This window comes from Carcharodon carcharias, chromosome 13, assembly GCF_017639515.1.
Source record: "Carcharodon carcharias isolate sCarCar2 chromosome 13, sCarCar2.pri, whole genome shotgun sequence".
In the NCBI taxonomy this organism is placed as follows: Eukaryota; Metazoa; Chordata; class Chondrichthyes; order Lamniformes; family Lamnidae; genus Carcharodon; species Carcharodon carcharias.
The window spans coordinates 33582240-33608010 of NC_054479.1; positions in this window are offsets into that span (position 1 = coordinate 33582240).

Sequence of the window (25771 nt, forward strand, 5' to 3'; positions counted from 1 at the left end):
TTGCAGCCAATTACTTTTGAAGTGTAGTCACTGTTGTAATGTAGGAAACGCAGCAGCCAATATGCACACTGCAAACTCCCACAAACAACAATATGATAATGACCAGATAATCTGTATTTGTGATGTTGATTGAAGGATAAATATTGGCAGGACACCAGGACAATTCCCTAACCTTTGAAATAATGCCAGCTGTTACATCTGCCCAGATGGGGCCTCAGTTTAAAGCCTCATCTGAAAGATTTTACCTCTGACATTGCAGCACTCCCTCGGTACTATACTGGCGTGCCAGCCTTGATTTTTGAGCTCAAGCCCTAAAATGGAACTTGAAGCTTGTGACTCAGATAAGAGTGGTACAAACTGAGTCACAGCTTATACTCAAACAACAGATAAAGCAATTGATGATAAAACATTAAATGTTCAGATAATATAGGACCAGAACTTCTGAGGAGTAGCACTCACAGTCAGATTACCACTCTGCTCCTTTGTACTTACACTGAAATGCAACTGCACCTTTCTCACCTTACCTTCTGACTTGGGCCACAGTGGAGGAGGATGTCCTGGAGATTGGCAGTGTGGTACTTTATATGCACTGGGTGCCGTCAAAGGAAGTATGAGCTGGCCCAGAGACCTGGTACGGTGTCAGATGGTACACTGCCACTTTGCACATAACAATCACTCACACTGAAGTGATATGCACTATGACTGAACTGTCATGATATATACTATGCTGAGTTTTTACGTTTTTCATTGTCAGCACTAAATCATGTCTTTCAGTTCCCACAGGTCTTCTTCTGTGACGACAGAGCTGATGAGGCACCAGCTTGAGCAGTCCTCAGTGGAGGCTGAGCACTCTGAGAGTGCATTGTCACACGACTCCTGTGCCCCTTTCACCAGGCCAGATATGCACACCTCGGTGTGTCCTACACTAGAGGTAGTTAGGTTGTCACATAGTAAGGAACACATCACTTGTGAGCAGGTGCCTCTGCTGGAGCTAGGCCAGCTGTGGCAAGTCCTAAGGAAGGACACAGGACACTCCAAGCTCTGCTCGGCAGGGCCTAGAAGGAAACTTGTGGAGCTGCAAAACAATATGTTTGTGCCTCTCAGCATTTCCCTTCAGAGAAAACTGCGCTTTTCTAATTCTGAACTCTCGCGCATCCCTGATGTAATTGCTCCACTATTGGTGGCTGTGCTTCAGTTGCCTAAGCCCCAATCTTTGGAATTCCTTCTCTACACCTCTCACCTCTCTATATTGCTTTCCTCCTTTAAACTTATTTCTTTGGCAAAGCTTTTGGTCATCTGACCTCATTGTCCCTATGTGGCTCAGTGTCATACTTTGTTTCACAATGCTCCTCTTAAGCACTTTGGGATATTTCATTACATTAAAGGCCCTATATAAGTATAAATTGCTATTGTTATTTACAGAGGCAGTACACATCCTTGGAGAGAGATTTGAGGAGTTCCATCTCTAGAATGAGTGCCATGATATCTCAGGCTTTCACACTGATGTCCACCTCCATGGAAAGAGTGGCCGTCCTCATTGAGAATCAGAAATGGCAAACTACTGAGTGCATGCTGGCCCAGGACAATGGCTTGCACACTCTGACTGCCATTTTACACAGGATAGTGGAAAGCCTCACCTTGGTGGCTCAACACCTCAATGACTTGCAGGAAAATGCAGGTGGGACATGGGAGAGAAAATTGAGAAAGGCACATGGTAGCGGTGACTCTTCTCAAGGGCTCACCCACTTCTCAGCCCTTGTACCCAACACAAGCTGCCTCCTTCCCTGATGATTGAATCTGACCCTGCATGGATGGGGCCCTCATGGGCTCCAAAACCATGGGCATTTCATGTTTCAGAGTAGGGAAATGAGCAGCCTACTTCAGCTTAAGCTACAAAGCTAGAAGGAGTACAGGGAATGGAAGTCGAAGATTTATTAGTTGCACAAGGAGATTCATTTGGGTTTCTATAACCATGCTAATGTAGTAATATTGATCTTTATTTCCAGAATGGAAGACTTTATGTGAACTTTTGAAACTTATGGCCTCCACTTTTTTGCTTTCCTCAATCACCTTGGACAGTGAAAGGTATGAGCAGCCTTTATGAGGAGGAAAAGGTGTGAAGGTGATGGTTAATGGTTGAATTTTAGAATGAGATGTGTCTGATGGAACTCTCAGATGGTCGCATGCATGATATTAAGTGAAATGTGTGTGGATGCATCTGTCATGGGCTTCTTTGGCAGTTGGGTGTGCAACTTCAGGAACAATCAGCACATCTGGCTCCTCCTCTGAGGAGGATGATGCCATCCGCTTCCACCCCAGTTCCTGCTCCAGCTCCACTCCACTCTGCAGCACCATTTTATGAATGCAACAACTGATCAAAACAATCCAGGAGATACTTAATGGGGTATATTGAAGGATATCTTCAGTCAGCTCTGTCCATAATCCTGAACCACATCTTGTGTAACCCAAGCACTTGCTTTATTATTGACCTGGTGACGAAAAGGCTTCTGTTATATCTTGTCTTTCTTTCAGTGGTAATGGGATCAGCAACCAGGGTTGTACTGGGACCCAGCCACTGAGGCTGTGTGGTGCAGAGAACATCTAAGGCAGACAAGATTGCTGAAGAGTCATAGCTGCTCCCTGGGTATTTGGCACAGGCATGGATGATCACCTTACAGTGGCTGCAGACTAACTGAATATTAAGGGAGTAAAGCCCCTTATGATTCATGAAAATGCCTGGCTGATCTAAGAATGTCTTGATTGCCAAATGCATACAGTCAATAACCGCTTGGACCTGTGGTAATCCAGCCACTGCAGCAAAGTCGACAGCCCTCTGGGTTTGAATAGCCTCATACATGGCAAAATTGATATAAATGGTGGCCATGATAAACAACGCACTTGGGAGGCAGCAGACTGTGATATCTTGGGGGGATGTCTCCAGCTGATCGCTGAAAAGAGCCAGAGGCAAAAAAATTCATGTTTGTTGAGACCTAGCTGGCTGCTAGCAACATGTGGACCTGCTTCTCTTGGGAGGATGCTGCAGATATCTGACAGGCTGTCAGGGTCTGCAGCCAGAGCCTCTTGAAGCACTGTTGTCTGACATGTTGAGCATGGTCACCTTTGGCCTCTATGCCCTGTTCTGGGGGTATTGCCTCCCTTGAGCTGGAGATCTCTGTCCATTCTCTTTGTTCTGTGAAGCAGAGAAGGCTGCTGCTGCTGATAATCCTTTAAATGAAAACAATTAAACCAAATCAACAAAATTGGGATAAATCAGGCACAGCCCCTAATTCAGGTCAGCTATAAAACCAAGGACAAAAATTTAAAGGAACCTTACAAACTTTAAATCAAAATGTGATTAAAGGGGTCAACAAAACACCCCAGTCCCCGCGGTGCCCACCGGGCACGGAAGGCCTCAAGAGTGCCAGCAGACACCGCATGCTCCCTCTCCAGGGACATCACGCAGCGAACGTAGCCGCGGAAGAGGGACAAACAATCGGGCGGGACTCCCCCGTCGATCGCCCTCTGCCTGGACCTGTTAATGGCCAACTTGGCCAGGCCCAGGAGCAGGTTCACGAGGAGGTCCTCCTCCTTCCCGACCCCCTTCCGCACCGGGTGCCCATAGATCAGGAGCGTGGGGCTGAAGTGCAAACAAAACATCAATAAAAGGTTTTTCAAATAACTAAAAATGGAGTGCAGCCTGCAACACCCTATGTATACATGGTCCACGGACTCCACAAGACCGCAAAAAGGGCACGTGTCCTGAGAGTCCGTGAACCGATGCATCCTCTTATTATAGGGGACTGCTGCATGCAACACCCTCCAACCCAGGTCCCCGATAGAAAGGGGGAGGACACCTCCGTCGGACGGCAACAAGGCACGCCAGGGCGTGTCCGGACGACGGACAAGGGCGAGAAAATGGAAGGTGTGCAGCAGCAGTCCGTACAAAAAGCCCCTCTTTGCTGTGCCAAAAGGCACGGAGGGCGTGTACCCGAGGCGGCTCATATTGCGGGTCTCCAGCACCCGAGGGAGGGTTCGGGGCTTGGGGCCAATGTGGAATTCTGTCCGAACAGGGGACTGCTGCTGCTGATAATCTTTTAAATGAAAACAATTAAACCAACTGCTGCTGCTGATAATCTTTTAAATGAAAACCAAATCAACAAAATTGGGATAAATCAGGCACAGCCCCTAATTCAGGTCAGCTGTAAAACCAAGAACAAAGTTTAAAGGAAACTTACAAACTTTAAATCAAAATGTGATTAAAGGGGTCAACAAAACACCCCAGTCCCCGCGGTCTGCTGCTGCTGATAAACTTTTAAATGAAAACCAAATCAACAAAATTGGGATAAATCAGGCACAGCCCCTAATTCAGGTCAGCTGTAAAACCAAGAACAAAGTTTAAAGGAAACTTACAAACTTTAAATCAAAATGTTATTAAAGGGGTCAACAAAACACCCCAGTCCCCGCGGTGCCCACCGAGCACGGAAGGCCTCGAGAGTGCCAGCAGACACCGCGTGCTCCCTCTCCAGGGACATCCGGCAGCGAACGTAGCCACGGAAGAGGGACAAACAATCGGGCGGGACTCCCCCGTCGATTGCCCGCTGCCTGGACCTGTTAATGGCCAAATTGGCCAGGCCCAGGAGCAGGTTCACGAGGAGGTCCTCCTCCTTCCCGACCCCCTTCCGCACCGGGTGCCCATAGATCAGGAGCGTGGGGCTGAAGTGCAAACAAAACATCAATAAAAGGTTTTTCAAATAACTAAAAAGGGAGTGCAGCCTACAACACCCTACGTATACATGGTCCACGGACTCCACAAGACCGCAAAAAGGGCACGTGTCCTGAGAGTCCGTGAACCTATGCATCCTCTTATTATAAGGGACTGCTGCATGCAACACCCTCCAACCCAGGTCTCCGATAGAAAGGGGGAGGACACCTCCGTAGAGGGCCTCCCATCGAGGGCCTCCGCCGCCGGACGGCAACAAGGCACGCCAGGGCGTGTCCGGTCGACGGACAAGGGCGAGAAAATGGAAGGTGTGCAGCAGCAGTCCGTACAAAAAGCCCCTCTTTGCCGTGCCAAAAGGCACAGAGGGCATGTCCCCGAGGCGGCTCATATTGCGGGGCACCAGCACCCGAGGGAGGGTTCGGGGCTTGGGGCCAATGTGGAATTCCGTCCGAACAGGGGAACGCTCAGACGGAAGACCACCGCGCACCTGGGCCACCTCAAGACCCAAAATAACGTCGGGTCCGAGCACGACCGTTCTCAGGTCTTGGATGGCATCGGCTGCGACCTGGACACTCACAGACGCGCGTCGCGCCAACTCCTGCGGGAGCATCCAGCCCAGTCCTCCGCCACCCAGCACGTCCCCGATCCTGGTCACCCCTGCGGCCACAGCCCTCCTCTCCGCCAACCACTGAAAAGGACGGAGGGGCGGATTCCTGAGCAGCGGCTCTCTGACGATAGCCGCTACTCCTGACGGGGGAGAGCTGCGTCGCGAGGCGACCACTTTCCAGACTTTGATCAGGTCCTGGTAAAAGACGGGCAACGCCTGCAAGGAGCCACCGAGGCCCAGCTGTTCTATAAACAGGAGCTGCACGTCATAATTCAGGCCGTGCACCTGACGGAAGAAATACGTCATCAGGGCACACCATCTAGGAGGAGGCTCGACGTAGAGGTATCGCTGCAGGGTCTGAAGGCGGAAAGTCGCCACCTGTGTGCGTAGGCACACTAGCGCCTGACCACCCTCCCTAAGCGGGAGACTCAGAACCTCGGCAGCGACCCAGTGCAATCTTTTGTCCCAGAAGAAGTCGACTAACAATCTCTGGATTCTTGTGACAAAGTCCGGGGGAGGGGTCAAAGTGACCAGCCGATACCACAACATGGCGGCGATCAGCTGGTTTATGACCAGAACTCGACCTCGGTAAGATAGCACTCGGAGCAGTCCTGTCCAGCGCCGCAGGCGAGCGGTGACTTTCGTCTCCAGTTCCTGCCAGTTTGCCGGCCAGGATTCCTCAGCGGGGCAGAGATGGACCCCCAGGTAGAGGAGGCTGGTCCTGCTCCAGGTGAAAGGCCTGAGCTCCTCGGGTAGGGGATCCATCTGCCACTGACCGACCAGGAGTCCAGAACATTTACCCCAGTTGATCCTGGCAGAAGAAGCGGCAGAGTAGACCTCCTGGCACTCGCGCATCCTCCGCAGGTCAGCCGGGTCACTAAACATAAGGAGCACGTCATCGGCGTAAGCCGAAAGGACCACCCCGATGCCCGGCCCGCGCAGAACCAATCCCGACAACCTCCTCCGCAAGAGGCGCAGGAAAGGCTCCACGCAGATAGAATACAACTGGACAGACAGGGGGCAGCCCTGACGTACCCCTCTCCCAAAGCGAAAGGGCGCCGTCAGGGACCCGTTAACCTTCACTAGACACTCCGCGGCGGTGTACAGAAGTCGGATCCGGGCGACAAAATGCGTCCCGAACCCGAAAGCTTGCAGAGTTCCGAGTAAGTATTCGTGATCCACCCTGTCGAACGCCTTCTCCTGATCGAGAGACAGGAAGGCGCTCGACAGACCAGCCCTCTGGGAATGGTGGATGATGTCCCGGACCAGATGGATGTTATCATAAATGGTTCGGTCCGGGACGGTGTAGGACTGGTCAGGGTGGATCATGTGGTCCAGCACGGTGCCGAGCCGAGAAGACATGGCTCGGGCGAAGATTTTGTAGTCCGTGCTGAGGAGGGAGACCGGGCGCCAGTTTTGAAGAAGGCGGAGATCCCCCTTCTTCGGCAGCAGGGCAATCACGGCCCTGCGCCACGAAAGGGGCATCTCCCCGGTAGCAATGCTCTCCCCCAGGACCTCCGCGAAGTCGCTCCCCAAGACGTCCCAGAACGCCCTGAAGAACTCCACGGTCAGCCCGTCTAGTCCCGGGGCTTTGCCCCTAGAAAGACCGTCGAGTGCGCCGGTCAGCTCCCCCAGACTTATAGGGGAGTCGAGCTTTCCGGCGCACTCCGGGCCGACCTGCGGCAGGTCCTCCCACAAAACTCTGCAAGCTTCCTCACTGGACGGATCCGGAGAGAACAGGGCAGTGTAGTAATCTCGGGCAATGGCCCTGATGCCCTCCGGATCCGAGACAAGGGATCCGTCGGCGGCCAGCAGCGTAAAGAGCTGCTTACGGACCCCGTGCCTTTTTTCCAGTGAGTAGAAGAAGGGAGAGCCACGGTCCATCTCCTTAAGGAAACAGATCCGCGACCTCACGAACGCGCCCTGAGACCCGACCAGTTGCAGGTCCCGCAGCGCGCCCTTCCTCTCATCGTACACCGACCGCAGGGCCGGGTCCGCGTCGGGCTGACGGAGACGTGCCTCCAGGTCGAGCACCTCCTTCTCCAACTCCTCGACCCTGGATTTGCGTCTCTTTGTCGACCCCTTCGCGTACTCTTGACAGAAAACTCGGACGTGAGTCTTGCCCACGTCCCACCATAGCCTCAAGGAGGGGAAGCCTCCCCGCTTCCTTCTCCAGCCAGCCCAGAAGCGACGGAACGAGTCCAGGAACCGCTGGTCTTCCAACAACAGGTTATTAAAATGCCAGTACGCGGACCCCGTCCGAGCGCAGAACGAAGTGAGCTCCGCCCACACCAGACGGTGGTCCGTGCACGGAACCTGCTGTATAAAAGCAGCCGGAACGCAGGACACGTACGCCTTCGAAACGTAAAGGCGGTCGAGTCTGGACGCTCCGACTCCAGGTGACACAAAGGTGAACACGCTGGAGTCAGGATGGAGATTTCGCCAGACGTCCACTAAGTCGAAGGACCTGACCAGGTCCCGCAACTTACTCACACCTCGCGTGCAGTGCGGGGTACCGTGACGGTCCCGGACCCCGAGGGTGCAATTGAAATCCCCCCCGAGGACGATGCACTCGCCAGCGTCGATGGAGCCGAGATGAGTGGACACTTCTTCAAAGAAGCTCGCTTGCTGCTGCGTGCCCAGGGGAGCGTACACATTCACAAAGTGAAGCACCGCCCCCCCCAGACGCACAGTCAGGTGCAGCAACCGGCCTGGCACCGGCTCCTTGACCCCCAAGATCTCCGGCTGAAAATGCGGGGCCAACAAGATAGCCACCCCGCCAGAATTGGAGGCTAGGTGACTCATGTAGATCCCCCCTCGCCACTCCAGGAGCCACGTGGCTTCGTCTCCCGGAACGGTATGGGTTTCTTGCAGGAAGCACAACGCATACTTCCCGTCCCTGAGGACCGAGAAGTTCTGGAACCTGCGCTGTGCGGCCCTGCTGCCGCGGATGTTGAGGCTGGCTATAGTCGTCTTCATTGTCAAAGGTACATCAAACCTTCACCTTAAGTCATTAAAAAGAAGAGGACTTTTTTAGTCCTTCCTCTCCTTCAGGAGCCCAGCGAAAAACGTTTGGACCCTCCGCCGCGCGTTCCTATCCAACTCAGGAGACTTGAGAGCCTCGCGAGTGGACCAGAACACCAGCGGAAAAGAATGCCACCGGTCCAAGGCCAACTGAACCCTGTCTCGGCGACCGCGATGACTCGCCAGAAAGTCCCAGAGTTCCCTTGGGGGGATGAGGGGGGAGTCAGTAGAGGGCACCAGGGGATCCACCGCCTCGCTTGAGAGCGACTCCGCGTAATCCCCAACGCTCACCACCGACACCTCGTCCTCCTCCGGGTCGTCGCCTCCAGCTTCCGACCCCTCCCCCACATTGAGTACAGGGGCTGAGTCGGAGCTGCCAGCTGGCTCTATCTGTGCCTCGATCCCACCCCCAGGATCAAGGCCAGAGGAGTCCTCTCTGGTCTCCTCTAAACTTTTTGGGCCAGAGGGCAGCGGCAGTTCTGATGCCCGCTCTCCTCCCGGCACCGGGTCGTCCGGGGAGCTCAGGACAAGCTCCTGACCTAAACATAGGACGCCCGGTGTCAAGGTTCGGGAGGGAGCGGGAAGGCCCTCCTTTTCGCCGCCACCCAATGACGCATTTATATTTTTTAAATTTTCAAAGTTGCAGTCCCCCGACGAGCCAGAAGGTACCTCAGGGGTGTTAAGTGCACTGGAGATGGACACCACCTCAAGGGAGGTGCCCTCAGTGACCCCCGAGGGGTCCTGTTCAGGGGACTGCAGCAGACTGGTAGGGGGAACAGTGGTAGGGGTAGGAGTTTCGGGTTCCCCCAGAGGGCAGGGCGAGGTTTTACTGGGTGGAGACGCCACCACCTCTTCATCAGGGGAAGGGACACGCCCAACTTCTTCAGTTTGGGCGTCGCCCACTTCCTCCTCCGAAGCGTGACGTCTCTTCCGGGTCAGGCTGGGGGCTAGGGAGACCTCCATTTCCGAGGCCCCCTCCTCCTTGTCCAGCCCTCCCGGACACTCCACCCTCTGGGTTTTTGATGTTTGTTTCCCCGGCTCGGGGTCCCGCGTCTTTTCCCCGCCGGCCCCGGGAGCACGCGCAGGGACGACGCCGGGCCCAGCACTTGGCGCCTTAGCGCCCACGGACCCGGGAGCACACGCGGACATGACGCCGGGGCCGGATGATGTTTTTTCCCCCGAGCCGGTTTTTCCATGTGTTTGGGGGGTTTGGGGCGTTTCAGGGGCCGCCTCCAAATTTCGGGTCTTCCTCCGCGCCTTCTTACGGCGCGGGGGCTCTCCCCCCGCCTCACCGGCAGCCGAGATGGCAGCTGCTGCCGGGGTCGCTTCCCCTTGCGGGGAGGGAGATGGAGTGGTGGCGGGGGGAGGAGGGGCGGTGCCAGCCGCGGCCGCTTGGGTGGGGCTCGTGGCCTTGGAGGCGGGGCAGTTCTTTCTTACGTGCCCCACCTCCTTACAGGCATGGCACCGCACACCCTCCGCGGTCCAGAAGACCCGATAGGCGGTCCCCTCAAAATTAACTGAGAAGGCCCCCTCCAGGCACTCCTCCCGGGCCAAGCGGATGAAAACTTGGCGCCGGAAGGAGTACACGTGGCGGAAGGCCGAGTCTTTGAGGCCGAGCGGGACTGGCGCAACCCCTGACCTGACCTCCCCCAGCTTATTAAGGTGGGGGAGGAGGAGCCCACATGGTATAAAGGGCGGGACATTTGAAATAACAATCTTCTGGGCGGTGGCCTCAAGGGGATCCACCGCCAGAAACGTCCCGCCCACAGTGAGCCCCTTCTGCAGGACGAGTTGCACCGCCCGCTCGGACCTCAAGAAAAAGATGGCCCTCCCATACATCTTTGAGGCCGCGACAATGGCTGAGGGGCCGACAACCCCAGCCATAGCCTTAACGCAGGCCTCAATAGTCATCTCAGGGTGAGCGTAGCATTTTACCCCGAGGGCCCTGGTGAGGAGACGGAAAGGCGACAGGGCAGCGGGAGCAGCAGGAGCTGCAGAAGGAACCACCCCCGCATAAGTCTTTTTTGTAGGCCCTGCCACCGGTGACAAAGCCGCCTCCACATTAGCCCTCGAGGGCCCGGCCACAGGAGATGTTGAACTGGCTTTAAGGCCAGAGCCACGCCCACCCTGGGAAGGATTGGCCATTTTTTTTTTTTTAAATTATATATATTTTTTAATATATATTTTTTTTTAAATATACAATGTTCCTCCCTAGGGAGGGAGGTAGTAATAACCTCCCCCTTTTGTACAGGAGAGGAGAGGAGGGAGAGGAGTGAAGGACAGGGAGGCACAGGAGGGAAAAGGGAAGAGTCCAGGTGGGTGTCTCCAGTGAAAGTTGGATGTTGGGTGGGGTGTGATGATCTTCTTGCAGGGGGAGGCGATGTCTTCACCAGCCACCGCTGGCCTTACTGGGAAAAGGCTGGGTGGGGCGGGGGGGGTAGCAGAATGGTGGTTTTAACCACACACCCCCCTCTCTTCCTTCCCCAAACCTTCCTGCAGTCTTCTTTCCTCCCCCTACAAAACACAGTCCTTTATTGCCCCCACCTTACACAAACAATAATGTTGGACACCCACCTAGGATGTTGTTTTTAGACACAGTCCTGGCCTCCTGGCCTTCCTGTCCTGTAGCAACAGAAGCTGTTCTTCTTCTCTCCCTCTCTCTCCTTTTGCTCCACACGGGCAGGTCCAGCAGCAGCAGCAAACATCTTCAAGTGCAGGTCCAGCAGCAGCAGCAAACACCCTCAAGTGCAGGTCCAGCAGCAGCAGCAAACACCCTCAAGTGCAGAAGCAGCAGCAGCACACAGCAGAAGCAACAACCCCAAAGGCAGCAGCAGAAACAGTTGAAACACTGAGGAGCAGCAACACCAACACCACACACCTTCTCTCCTCAGTATCAGGGAACCAACTGAATCCACCAACGCCAGGGCGTGTCCGGTCGACGGACAAGGGCGAGAAAATGGAAGGTGTGCAGCAGCAGTCCGAACAAAAAGCCCCACTTTGCCGTGCCAAAAGGCACGGCTGCTGATGATGATAATCTTTTAAATGAAAACCAAATCAACAAAATTGGGATAAATCAGGCACAGCCCCTAATTCAGGTCAGCTGTAAAACCAAGAACAAAGTTTAAAGGAAACTTACAAACTTTAAATCAAAATGTGATTAAAGGGGTCAACAAAACACCCCAGTCCCCGCGGTCTGCTGCTGCTGATAATCTTTTAAATGAAAACCAAATCAACAAAATTGGGAAAAATCAGGCACAGCCCCTAATTCAGGTCAGCTGTAAAACCAAGAACAAAGTTTTAAAGGAAACTTACAAACTTTAAATCAAAATGTGATTAAAGGGGTCAACAAAACACCCCAGTCCCCGCGGTGCCCACTGAGCACGGAAGGCCTCGAGAGTGCCAGCAGACACCGCGTGCTCCTTCTCCAGGGACATCCGGCAGCGAACGTAGACGCGGAAGAGGGACAAACAATCGGGCGGGACTCCCCCGTCGATCGCCCGCTGCCTGGACCTGTTAATGGCCAACTTGGCCAGGCCCAGGAGCAGGTTCACGAGGAGGTCCTCCTCCTTCCCGACCCCCTTCCGCACCGGGTGCCCATAGATCAGGAGCGTGGGGCTGAAGTGCAAACAAAACATCAATAAAAGGTTTTTCAAATAACTAAAAAGGGAGTGCAGCCTACAACACCCTATGTATACATGGTCCACGGACTCCACAAGAGCGCAAAAAGGGCACGTGTCCTGAGAGTCCGCGAACCAATGCATCCTCTTATTATAAGGGACTGCTGCATGCAACACCCTCCAACCCAGGTCTCCGATAGAAAGGGGGAGGACACCTCCGTAGAGGGCCTCCCATCGGGGGCCTCCGCCGCCGGACGGCAACAAGGCACGCCAGGGCGTGTCCAGTCGACGGACAAGGGCGAGAAAATGGAAGGTGTGCAGCAGCAGTCCGTACAAAAAGCTCCTCTTTGCCGTGCCAAAAGGCACAGAGGGCATGTCCCCGAGGCGGCTCATATTGCGGGGCACCAGCACCCGAGGGAGGGTTCGGGGCTTGGGGCCAATGTGGAATTCCGTCCGAACAGGGGAACGCTCAGACGGAAGACCACCGCGCACCTGGGCCACCTCAAGACCCAAAATAACGTCGGGTCCGAGCACGACCGTTCTCAGGTCTTGGATGGCATCGGCTGCGACCTGGACACTCACAGACGCGCGTCGCGCCAACTCCTGCGGGAGCATCCAGCCCAGTCCTCCGCCACCCAGCACGTCCCCGATTCTGGTCACCCCTGCGGCCACAGCCCTCCTCTCCGCCAACCACTGAAAAGGACGGAGGGGCGGATTCCTGAGCAGCGGCTCTCTGACGATAGCCGCTACTCCTGACGGGGGAGAGCTGCGTCGCGAGGCGACCACTTTCCAGACTTTGATCAGGTCCTGGTAAAAGACGGGCAACGCCTGCAAGGAGCCACCGAGGCCCAGCTGTTCTATAAACAGGAGCTGCACGTCATAATTCAGGCCGTGCACCTGACGGAGGAAATACGTCATCAGGGCACATCATCTAGGAGGAGGCTCGACGTAGAGGTATCGCTGCAGGGTCTGAAGGCGGAAAGTCGCCACCTGTGTGCGTAGGCACACTAGCGCCTGACCACCCTCCCTAAGCGGGAGACTCAGAACCTCGGCAGCGACCCAGTGCAATCTTTTGTCCCAGAAGAAGTCGACTAACAATCTCTGGATTCTTGTGACAAAGTCCGGGGGAGGGGTCAAAGTGACCAGCCGATACCACAACATGGCGGCGATCAGCTGCTGCTGCTGCTGATACTCTTTTTTTTTTGAGTAAACCTGTTTCCATCTGTGCTGCTGCTGCTGATAATCTTTTTTTTTGAGTAAACCTGTTTCCATCTGTTTTAGATGAAGTTACATTGTTTCATAGTTTGCCATTGTGAGATTTGAACTCTTGATAATCTTTTAAATGAAAACCAAATCAACAAAATTGGGATAAATCAGGCACAGCCCCTAATTCAGGTCAGCTGTAAAACCAAGAACAAAGTTTAAAGGAAACTTACAAACTTTAAATCAAAATGTGATTAAAGGGGTCAACAAAACACCCCAGTCCCCGCGGTGCCCACCGAGCACGGAAGGCCTCGAGAGTGCCAGCAGACACCGCGTGCTCCTTCTCCAGGGACATCCGGCAGCGAACGTAGCCACGGAAGAGGGACAAACAATCGGGCGGGACTCCCCCGTCGATCGCCCGCTGCCTGGACCTGTTAATGGCCAACTTGTTCAGGCCCAGGAGCAGGTTCACGAGGAGGTCCTCCTCCTTCCCGACCCCCTTCCGCACCGGGTGCCCATAGATCAGGAGCGTGGGGCTGAAGTGCAAACAAAACATCAATAAAAGGTTTTTCAAATAACTAAAAAGGGAGTGCAGCCTACAACACCCTATGTATACATGGTCCACGGACTCCACAAGACCGCAAAAAGGGCACGTGTCCTGAGAGTCCGTGAACCTATGCATCCTCTTATTATAAGGGACTGCTGCATGCAGCACCCTCCAACCCAGGTCCCCGATAGAAAGGGGGAGGACACCTCCGTAGAGGGCCTCCCATCGGGGGCCTCCGCCGCCGGACGGCAACAAGGCACGCCAGGGCGTGTCCGGTCGACGGATAAGGGCGAGAAAATGGAAGGTGTGCAGCAGCAGTCCGTACAAAAAGCCCCTCTTTGCCGTGCTAAAAGGCACAGAGGGCATGTCCCCGAGGCGGCTCATATTGCGGGGCACCAGCACCCGAGGGAGGGTTCGGGGTTTGGGGCCAATGTGGAATTCCGTCCGAACAGGGGAACGCTCAGACGGAAGACCACCGCGCACCTGGGCCACCTCAAGACCCAAAATAACGTCGGGTCCGAGCACGACCGTTCTCAGGTCTTGGATGGCATCGGCTGCGACCTGGACACTCACAGACGCGCGTCGCGCCAACTCCTGCGGGAGCATCCAGCCCAGTCCTCCGCCACCCAGCACGTCCCCGATCCTGGTCACCCCTGCGGCCACAGCCCTCCTCTCCGCCAACCACTGAAAAGGACGGAGGGGCGGATTCCTGAGCAGCGGCTCTCTGACGATAGCCGCTACTCCTGACGGGGGAGAGCTGCGTCGCGAGGCGACCACTTTCCAGACTTTGATCAGGTCCTGGTAAAAGACGGGCAACGCCTGCAAGGAGCCACCGAGGCCCAGCTGTTCTATAAACAGGAGCTGCACGTCATAATTCAGGCCGTGCACCTGACGGAAGAAATACGTCATCAGGGCACACCATCTAGGAGGAGGCTCGACGTAGAGGTATCGCTGCAGGGTCTGAAGGCGGAAAGTCGCCACCTGTGTGCGTAGGCACACTAGCGCCTGACCACCCTCCCTAAGCGGGAGACTCAGAACCTCGGCAGCGACCCAGTGCAATCTTTTGTCCCAGAAGAAGTCGACTAACAATCTCTGGATTCTTGTGACAAAGTCCGGGGGAGGGGTCAAAGTGACCAGCCGATACCACAACATGGCGGCGATCAGCTGCTGCTGCTGCTGATACTCTTTTTTTTTTGAGTAAACCTGTTTCCATCTGTGCTGCTGCTGCTGATAATCTTTTAAATGAAAACCAAATCAACAAAATTGGGAAAAATCAGGCACAGCCCCTAATTCAGGTCAGCTGCAAAACCAAGAACAAAGTTTTAAAGGAAACTTACAAACTTTAAATCAAAATGTGATTAAAGGGGTCAACAAAACACCCCAGTCCCCGCGGTGCCCACCGAGCACGGAAGGCCTCGAGAGTGCCAGCAGACACCGCGTGCTCCTTCTCCAGGGACATCCGGCAGCGAACGTAGCCGCGGAAGAGGGACAAACAATCGGGCGGGACTCCCCCGTCGATCGCCCGCTGCCTGGACCTGTTAATGGCCAACTTGGCCAGGCCCAGGAGCAGGTTCACGAGGAGGTCCTCCTCCTTCCCGACCCCCTTCCGCACCGGGTGCCCATAGATCAGGAGCGTGGGGCTGAAGTGCAAACAAAACATCAATAAAAGGTTTTTCAAATAACTAAAAAGGGAGTGCAGCCTACAACACCCTATGTATACATGGTCCACGGACTCCACAAGAGCGCAAAAAGGGCACGTGTCCTGAGAGTCCGCGAACCAATGCATCCTCTTATTATAAGGGACTGCTGCATGCAACACCCTCCAACCCAGGTCTCCGATAGAAAGGGGGAGGACACCTCCGTAGAGGGCCTCCCATCGGGGGCCTCCGCCGCCGGACGGCAACAAGGCACGCCAGGGCGTGTCCGGTCGACGGACAAGGGCGAGAAAATGGAAGGTGTGCAGCAGCAGTCCGTACAAAAAGCTCCTCTTTGCCGTGCCAAAAGGCACAGAGGGCATGTCCCCGAGGCGGCTCATATTGCGGGGCACCAGCACCCGAGGGAGGGTTCGGGGCTTGGGGCCAATGTGGAATTCCGTCCGAACAGGGGAACGCTCAGACGGAAGACCACCGCGCACCTGGGCCGCCTCAAGACCCAAAATAACGTCGGGTCCGAGCACGACCGTTCTCAGGTCTTGGATGGCATCGGCTGCGACCTGGACACTCACAGACGCGCGTCGCGCCAACTCCTGCGGGAGCATCCAGCCCAGTCCTCCGCCACCCAGCACGTCCCCGATTCTGGTCACCCCTGCGGCCACAGCCCTCCTCTCCGCCAACCACTGAAAAGGACGGAGGGGCGGATTCCTGAGCAGCGGCTCTCTGACGATAGCCGCTACTCCTGACGGGGGAGAGCTGCGTCGCGAGGCGACCACTTTCCAGACTTTGATCAGGTCCTGGTAAAAGACGGGCAACGCCTGCAAGGAGCCACCGAGGCCCAGCTGTTCTATAAACAGGAGCTGCACGTCATAATTCAGGCCGTGCACCTGACGGAAGAAATACGTCATCAGGGCACACCATCTAGGAGGAGGCTCGACGTAGAGGTATCGCTGCAGGGTCTGAAGGCGGAAAGTCGCCACCTGTGTGCGTAGGCACACTAGCGCCTGACCACCCTCCCTAAGCGGGAGACTCAGAACCTCGGCAGCGACCCAGTGCAATCTTTTGTCCCAGAAGAAGTCGACTAACAATCTCTGGATTCTTGTGACAAAGTCCGGGGGAGGGGTCAAAGTGACCAGCCGATACCACAACATGGCGGCGATCAGCTGGTTTATGACCAGAACTCGACCTCGGTAAGATAGCACTCGGAGCAGTCCTGTCCAGCGCCGCAGGCGAGCGGTGACTTTCGTCTCCAGTTCCTGCCAGTTTGCCGGCCAGGATTCCTCAGCGGGGCAGAGATGGACCCCCAGGTAGAGGAGGCTGGTCCTGCTCCAGGTGAAAGGCCTGAGCTCCTCGGGTAGGGGATCCATCTGCCACTGACCGACCAGGAGTCCAGAACATTTACCCCAGTTGATCCTGGCAGAAGAAGCGGCAGAGTAGACCTCCTGGCACTCGCGCATCCTCCGCAGGTCAGCCGGGTCACTAAACATAAGGAGCACGTCATCGGCGTAAGCCGAAAGGACCACCCCGATGCCCGGCCCGCGCAGAACCAATCCCGACAACCTCCTCCGCAAGAGGCGCAGGAAAGGCTCCACGCAGATAGAATACAACTGGCCAGACAGGGGGCAGCCCTGACGTACCCCTCTCCCAAAGCGAAGGGGCGCCGTCAGGGACCCGTTAACCTTCACTAGACACTCCGCGGCGGTGTACAGAAGTCGGATCCGGGCGACAAAATGCGTCCCGAACCCGAAAGCTCGCAGAGTTCCGAGTAAGTATTCGTGATCCACCCTGTCGAACGCCTTCTCCTGATCGAGAGACAGGAAGGCGCTCGACAGACCAGCCCTCTGGGAATGGTGGATGATGTCCCGGACCAGATGGATGTTATCATAAATGGTTCGGTCCGGGACGGTGTAGGACTGGTCAGGGTGGATCATGTGGTCCAGCACGGTGCCGAGCCGAGAAGACATGGCTCGGGCGAAGATTTTGTAGTCCGTGCTGAGGAGGGAGACCGGGCGCCAGTTTTGAAGAAGGCGGAGATCCCCCTTCTTCGGCAGCAGGGCAATCACGGCCCTGCGCCACGAAAGGGGCATCTCCCCGGTAGCAATGCTCTCCCCCAGGACCCCCGCGAAGTCGCTCCCCAAGACGTCCCAGAACGCCCTGAAGAACTCCACGGTCAGCCCGTCTAGTCCCGGGGTTTTGCCCCTAGAAAGACCGTCGAGTGCGCCGGTCAGCTCCCCCAGACTTATAGGGGAGTCGAGCTTTCCGGCGCACTCCGGGCCGACCTGCGGCAGGTCCTCCCACAAAACTCTGCAAGCTTCCTCACTGGACGGATCCGGAGAGAACAGGGCAGTGTAGTAATCTCGGGCAATGGCCCTGATGCCCTCCGGATCCGAGACAAGGGATCCGTCGTCGGCCAGCAGCGTAAAGAGCTGCTTACGGACCCCGTGCCTTTTTTCCAGTGAGTAGAAGAAGGGAGAGCCACGGTCCATCTCCTTAAGGAAACAGATCCGCGACCTCACGAACGCGCCCCGAGACCTGACCAGTTGCAGGTCCCGCAGCGCGCCCTTCCTCTCATCGTACACCGACCGCAGGGCCGGGTCCGCGTCGGGCTGACGGAGACGTGCCTCCAGGTCGAGCACCTCCTTCTCCAACTCCTCGACCCTGGATTTGCGTCTCTTTGTCGACCCCTTCGCGTACTCTTGACAGAAAACTCGGACGTGAGTCTTGCCCACGTCCCACCATAGCCTCAAGGAGGGGAAGCCACCCCGCTTCCTTCTCCAGCCGGCCCAGAAGCGACGGAACGAGTCCAGGAACCGCTGGTCTTCCAACAACAGGTTATTAAAATGCCAGTACGCGGACCCCGTCCGAGCGCAGAACGAAGTGAGCTCCGCCCACACCAGACGGTGGTCCGTGCACGGAACCTGCTGTATAGAAGCAGCCGGAACGCAGGACACGTACGCCTTCGAAACGTAAAGGCGGTCGAGTCTGGACGCTCCGACTCCAGGTGACACAAAGGTGAACACGCTGGAGTCAGGATGGAGATTTCGCCAGACGTCCACTAAGTCGAAGGACCTGACCAGGTCCCGCAACTTACTCACACCTCGCGTGCAGTGCGGGGTACCGTGACGGTCCCGGACCCCGAGGGTGCAATTGAAATCCCCCCCGAGGACGATGCACTCGCCAGCGTCGATGGAGCCGAGATGAGTGGACACTTCTTCAAAGAAGCTCGCTTGCTGCTGCGTGCCCAGGGGAGCGTACACATTCACAAAGTGAAGCACCGCCCCCCCCAGACGCACAGTCAGGTGCAGCAACCGGCCTGGCACCGGCTCCTTGACCCCCAAGATCTCCGGCTGAAAATGCGGGGCCAACAAGATAGCCACCCCGCCAGAATTGGAGGCTAGGTGACTCATGTAGACCCCCCCTCGCCACTCCAGGAGCCACGTGGCTTCGTCTCCCGGAACGGTATGGGTTTCTTGCAGGAAGCACAACGCATACTTCCCGTCCCTGAGGACCGAGAAGTTCTGGAACCTGCGCTGTGCGGCCCTGCTGCCGCGGATGTTGAGGCTGGCTATAGTGGTCTTCATTGTCAAAGGTACATCAAACCTTCACCTTAAGTCATTAAAAAGAAGAAGAGGACTTTTTAGTCCTTCCTCTCCTTCAGGAGCCCAGCGAGAAACGTTTGGACCCTCCGCCGCGCGTTCCTATCCAACTCGGGAGACTTGAGAGCCTCGCGAGTGGACCAGAACACCAGCGGAAACGAATGCCACCGGTCCAAGGCCAACTGAACCCTGTCTCGGCGACCGCGGTGCCCCGACAAAAAGTCCCGGAGTTCCCTTGGGGGGATGAGGGGGGAGTCAGTAGAGGGCACCAGGGGATCCACCGCCTCGCTTGAGAGCGACTCCGCGTAATCCCCAACGCTCACCACCGACACCTCGTCCTCCTCCGGGTCGTCGCCTCCAGCTTCCGACCCCTCCCCCACATTGAGTACAGGGGCTGAGTCGGAGCTGCCAGCTGGCTCTATCTGTGCCTCGATCCCACCCCCAGGATCAAGGCCAGAGGAGTCCTCTCTGGTCTCCTCTAAACTTTTTGGGCCAGAGGGCAGCGGCAGTTCTGATGCCCGCTCTCCTCCCGGCACCGGGTCGTCCGGGGAGCTCAGGACAAGCTCCTGACCTAAACATAGGACGCCCGGTGTCAAGGTTTGGGAGGGAGCGGGAAGGCCCTCCTTTTTGCCGCCACCCAATGACGCATTTATATTTTTTAAATTTTCAAAGTTGCAGTCCCCCGACGAGCCAGAAGGTACCTCAGGGGTGTTAAGTGCACTGGAGATGGACACCACCTCAAGGGAGGTGCCCTCAGTGACCCCCGAGGGGTCCTGTTCAGGGGACTGCAGCAGACTGGTAGGGGGAACAGTGGTAGGGGTAGGAGTTTCGGGTTCCCCCAGAGGGCAGGGCGAGGTTTTACTGGGTGGAGACGCCACCACCTCTTCATCAGGGGAAGGGACACGCCCAACTTCTTCAGTTTGGGCGTCGCCCACTTCCTCCTCCGAAGCGTGACGTCTCTTCCGGGTCAGGCTGGGGGCTAGGGAGACCTCCATTTCCGAGGCCCCCTCCTCCTTGTCCAGCCCTCCCGGACACTCCACCCTCTGGGTTTTTGATGTTTGTTTCCCCGGCTCGGGGTCCCGCGTCTTTTCCCCGCCGGCCCCGGGAGCACGCGCAGGGACGACGCCGGGCCCAGCACTTGGCGCCTTAGCGCCCACGGACCCGGGAGCACACGCGGACATGACGCCGGGGCCGGATGATGTTTTTTCCCCCGAGCCGGTTTTTCCATGTGTTTGGGGGGTTTGGGGCGTTTCAGGGGCCGCCTCCAAATTTCGGGTCTTCCTCCGCGCCTTCTTACGGCGCGGGGGCTCTCCCCCCGCCTCACCGGCAGCCGAGATGGCAGCTGCTGCCGGGGTCGCTTCCCCTTGCGGGGAGGGAGATGGAGTGGTGGCGGGGGGAGGAGGGGCGGTGCCAGCCGCGGCCGCTTGGGTGGGGCTCGTGGCCTTGGAGGCGGGGCAGTTCTTTCTTACGTGCCCCACCTCCTTACAGGCATGGCACCGCACACCCTCCGCGGTCCAGAAGACCCGATAGGCGGTCCCCTCAAAATTAACTGAGAAGGCTCCCTCCAGGCACTCCTCCCGGGCCAAGCGGACGAAAACTTGGCGCCGGAAGGAGTACACGTGGCGGAGGGCCGAGTCTTTGAGGCCGAGCGGGACTGGCGCAACCCCTGACCTGACCTCCCCCAGCTTATTAAGGTGGGGGAGGAGGAGCCCACATGGTATAAAGGGCGGGACATTTGAAATGACAATCTTCTGGGCGGTGGCCTCAAGGGGATCCACCGCCAGAAAAGTCCCGCCCACAGTGAGCCCCTTCTGCAGGGCGAGTTGCACCGCCCGCTCGGACCTCAAGAAAAAGATGGCCCTCCCATACATCTTTGAGGCCGCGACAATGGCTGAGGGGCCGACACCCCCAGCCATAGCCTTAACGCAGGCCTCAATAGTCATCTCAGGGTGAGCGTAGCATTTTACCCCGAGGGCCCTGGTGAGGAGACGGAATGGCGACAGGGCAGCGGGAGCAGCAGGAGCTGTAGAAGCAACCACCCCCGCATAAGTCTTTTTTGTAGGCCCTGCCACCGGTGACAAAGCCGCCTCCACATTAGCCCTCGAGGGCCCGGCCACAGGAGATGTTGAACTGGCTTTAAGGCCAGAGCCACGCCCACCCTGGGAAGGATTGGCCATTTTTTTTTTTTAAATTATATATATTTTTTAATATATATATTTTTTTTTAAATATACAATGTTCCTCCCTAGGGAGGGAGGTAGTAATAACCTCCCCCTTTTGTACAGGAGAGGAGAGGAGGGAGAGGAGTGAAGGACAGGGAGGCACAGGAGGGAAAAGGGAAGAGTCCAGGTGGGTGTCTCCAGTGAAAGGTGGATGTTGGGTGGGGTGTGATGATCTTCTTGCAGGGGGAGGCGATGTCTTCACCAGCCACCGCTGGCCTTACTGGGAAAGGGCTGGGTGGGGCGGGGGGGGTAGCAGAATGGTGGTTTTAACCACACACCCCCCTCTCTTCCTTCCCCAAACCTTCCTGCAGTCTTCTTTCCTCCCCCTACAAAACACAGTCCTTTATTGCCCCCACCTTACACAAACAATAATGTTGGACACCCACCTAGGATGTTGTTTTTAGACACAGTCCTGGCCTCCTGGCCTTCCTGTCCTGTAGCAACAGAAGCTGTTCTTCTTCTCTCCCTCTCTCTCCTTTTGCTCCACACGGGCAGGTCCAGCAGCAGCAGCAAACACCTTCAAGTGCAGGTCCAGCAGCAGCAGCAAACACCCTCAAGTGCAGGTCCAGCAGCAACAGCAAACACCCTCAAGTGCAGAAGCAGCAGCAGCACACAGCAGAAGCAACAACCCCAAAGGCAGCAGCAGAAACAGTTGAAACACTGAGGAGCAGCAACAGCAACACCACACACCTTCTCTCCTCAGTATCAGGGAACCAACTGAATCCACCAACGCCAGGGCGTGTCCGGTCGACGGACAAGGGCGAGAAAATGGAAGGTGTGCAGCAGCAGTCCGAACAAAAAGCCCCTCTTTGCCGTGCCAAAAGGCACGGCTGCTGATGATGATAATCTTTTAAATGAAAACCAAATCAACAAAATTGGGATAAATCAGGCACAGCCCCTAATTCAGGTCAGCTGTAAAACCAAGAACAAAGTTTAAAGGAAACTTACAAACTTTAAATCAAAATGTGATTAAAGGGGTCAACAAAACACTCCAGTCCCCGCGGTCTGCTGCTGCTGATAATCTTTTAAATGAAAACCAAATCAACAAAATTGGGAAAAATCAGGCACAGCCCCTAATTCAGGTCAGCTGTAAAACCAAGAACAAAGTTTTAAAGGAAACTTACAAACTTTAAATCAAAATGTGATTAAAGGGGTCAACAAAACACCCCAGTCCCCGCGGTGCCCACCGAGCACGGAAGGCCTCGAGAGTGCCAGCAGACACCGCGTGCTCCTTCTCCAGGGACATCCGGCAGCGAACGTAGCCGCGGAAGAGAGACAAACAATCGGGCGGGACTCCCCCGTCGATCGCCCGCTGCCTGGACCTGTTAATGGCCAACTTGGCCAGGCCCAGGAGCAGGTTCACGAGGAGGTCCTCCTCCTTCCCGACCCCCTTCCGCACCGGGTGCCCATAGATCAGGAGCGTGGGGCTGAAGTGCAAACAAAACATCAATAAAAGGTTTTTCAATTAACTAAAAAGGGAGTGCAGCCTACAACACCCTATGTATACATGGTCCACGGACTCCACAAGACCGCAAAAAGGGCACGTGTCCTGAGAGTCCGTGAACCTATGCATCCTCTTATTATAAGGGACTGCTGCATGCAACACCCTCCAACCCAGGTCCCGATAGAAAGGGGGAGGATACCTCCGTAGAGGGCCTCCCATCGGGGGCCTCCTCCGCCGGACGGCAACAAGGCACGCCAGGGCGTGTCCGGTCGACGGACAAGGGCGAGAAAATGGAAGGTGTGCAGCAGCAGTCCGTACAAAAAGCCCCTCTTTGCTGTGCCAAAAGGCACAGAGGGCATGTCCCCGAGGCGGCTCATATTGCGGGGCACCAGCACCCGAGGGAGGGTTCGGGGCTTGGGGCCAATGTGGAATTCCGTCCGAACAGGGGAACGCTCAGACGGAAGACCACCGCGCACCTGGGCCACCTCAAGACCCAAAATAACGTCGGGTCCGAGCACGACCGTTCTCAGGTCTTGGATGGCATCGGCTGCGACCTGGACACTCACAGACGCGCGTCGCGCCAACTCCTGCGGGAGCATCCAGCCCAGTCCTCCGCCACCCAGCACGTCCCCGATCCTGGTCACCCCTGCGGCCACAGCCCTCCTCTCCGCCAACCACTGAAAAGGACGGAGGGGCGGATTCCTGAGCAGCGGCTCTCTGACGATAGCCGCTACTCCTGACGGGGGAGAGCTGCGTCGCGAGGCGACCACTTTCCAGACTTTGATCAGGTCCTGGTAAAAGACGGGCAACGCCTGCAAGGAGCCACCGAGGCCCAGCTGTTCTATAAACAGGAGCTGCACGTCATAATTCAGGCCGTGCACCTGACGGAAGAAATACGTCATCAGGGCACACCATCTAGGAGGAGGCTCGACGTAGAGGTATCGCTGCAGGGTCTGAAGGCGGAAAGTCGCCACCTGTGTGCGTAGGCACACTAGCGCCTGACCACCCTCCCTAAGCGGGAGACTCAGAACCTCGGCAGCGACCCAGTGCAATCTTTTGTCCCAGAAGAAGTCGACTAACAATCTCTGGATTCTTGTGACAAAGTCCGGGGGAGGGGTCAAAGTGACCAGCCGATACCACAACATGGCGGCGATCAGCTGCTGCTGCTGCTGATACTCTTTTTTTTTTGAGTAAACCTGTTTCCATCTGTGCTGCTGCTGCTGATAATCTTTTAAATGAAAACCAAATCAACAAAATTGGGATAAATCAGGCACAGCCCCTAATTCAGGTCAGCTGTAAAACCAAGAACAAAGTTTAAAGGAAACTTACAAACTTTAAATCAAAATGTGATTAAAGGGGTCAACAAAACACCCCAGTCCCCGCGGTGCCCACCGAGCACGGAAGGCCTCGAGAGTGCCAGCAGACACCGCGTGCTCCTTCTCCAGGGACATCCGGCAGCGAACGTAGCCACGGAAGAGGGACAAACAATCGGGCGTGACTCCCCCGTCGATCGCCCGCTGCCTGGACCTGTTAATGGCCAACTTGGCCAGGCCCAGGAGCAGGTTCACGAGGAGGTCCTCCTCCTTCCCGACCCCCTTCCGCGCCGGGTGCCCATAGATCAGGAGCGTGGGGCTGAAGTGCAAACAAAACATCAATAAAAGGTTTTTCAAATAACTAAAAAGGGAGTGCAGCCTACAACACCCTATGTATACATGGTCCACGGACTCCACAAGACCGCAAAAAGGGCACGTGTCCTGAGAGTCCGTGAACCTATGCATCCTCTTATTATAAGGGACTACTGCATGCAACACCCTCCAACCCAGGTCCCCGATAGAAAGGGGGAGGACACCTCCGTAGAGGGCCTCCCATCGGGGGCCTCCGCCGCCGGACGGCAACAAGGCACGCCAGGGCGTGTCCGGTCGACGGACAAGGGCGAGAAAATGGAAGGTGTGCAGCAGCAGTCCGTACAAAAAGCCCCTCTTTGCCGTGCCAAAAGGCACAGAGGGCATGTCCCCGAGGCGGCTCATATTGCGGGGCACCAGCACCCGAGGGAGGGTTCGGGGTTTGGGGCCAATGTGGAATTCCGTCCGAACAGGGGAACGCTCAGACGGAAGACCACCGCGCACCTGGGCCACCTCAAGACCCAAAATAACGTCGGGTCCGAGCACGACCGTTCTCAGGTCTTGGATGGCATCGGCTGCGACCTGGACACTCACAGACGCGCGTCGCGCCAACTCCTGCGGGAGCATCCAGCCCAGTCCTCCGCCACCCAGCACGTCCCCGATCCTGGTCACCCCTGCGGCCACAGCCCTCCTCTCCGCCAACCACTGAAAAGGACGGAGGGGCGGATTCCTGAGCAGCGGCTCTCTGACGATAGCCGCTACTCCTGACGGGGGAGAGCTGCGTCGCGAGGCGACCACTTTCCAGACTTTGATCAGGTCCTGGTAAAAGACGGGCAACGCCTGCAAGGAGCCACCGAGGCCCAGCTGTTCTATAAACAGGAGCTGCACGTCATAATTCAGGCCGTGCACCTGACGGAAGAAATACGTCATCAGGGCACACCATCTAGGAGGAGGCTCGACGTAGAGGTATCGCTGCAGGGTCTGAAGGCGGAAAGTCGCCACCTGTGTGCGTAGGCACACTAGCGCCTGACCACCCTCCCTAAGCGGGAGACTCAGAACCTCGGCAGCGACCCAGTGCAATCTTTTGTCCCAGAAGAAGTCGACTAACAATCTCTGGATTCTTGTGACAAAGTCCGGGGGAGGGGTCAAAGTGACCAGCCGATACCACAACATGGCGGCGATCAGCTGCTGCTGCTGCTGATACTCTTTTTTTTTGAGTAAACCTGTTTCCATCTGTGCTGCTGCTGCTGCTGATAATCTTTTAAATGAAAACCAAATCAACAAAATTGGGATAAATCAGGCACAGCCCCTAATTCAGGTCAGCTGTAAAACCAAGAACAAAGTTTAAAGGAAACTTACAAACTTTAAATCAAAATGTGATTAAAGGGGTCAACAAAACACCCCAGTCCCCGCGGTGCCCACCGAGCACGGAAGGCCTCGAGAGTGCCAGCAGACACCGCGTGCTCCTTCTCCAGGGACATCCGGCAGCGAACGTAGCCACGGAAGAGGGACAAACAA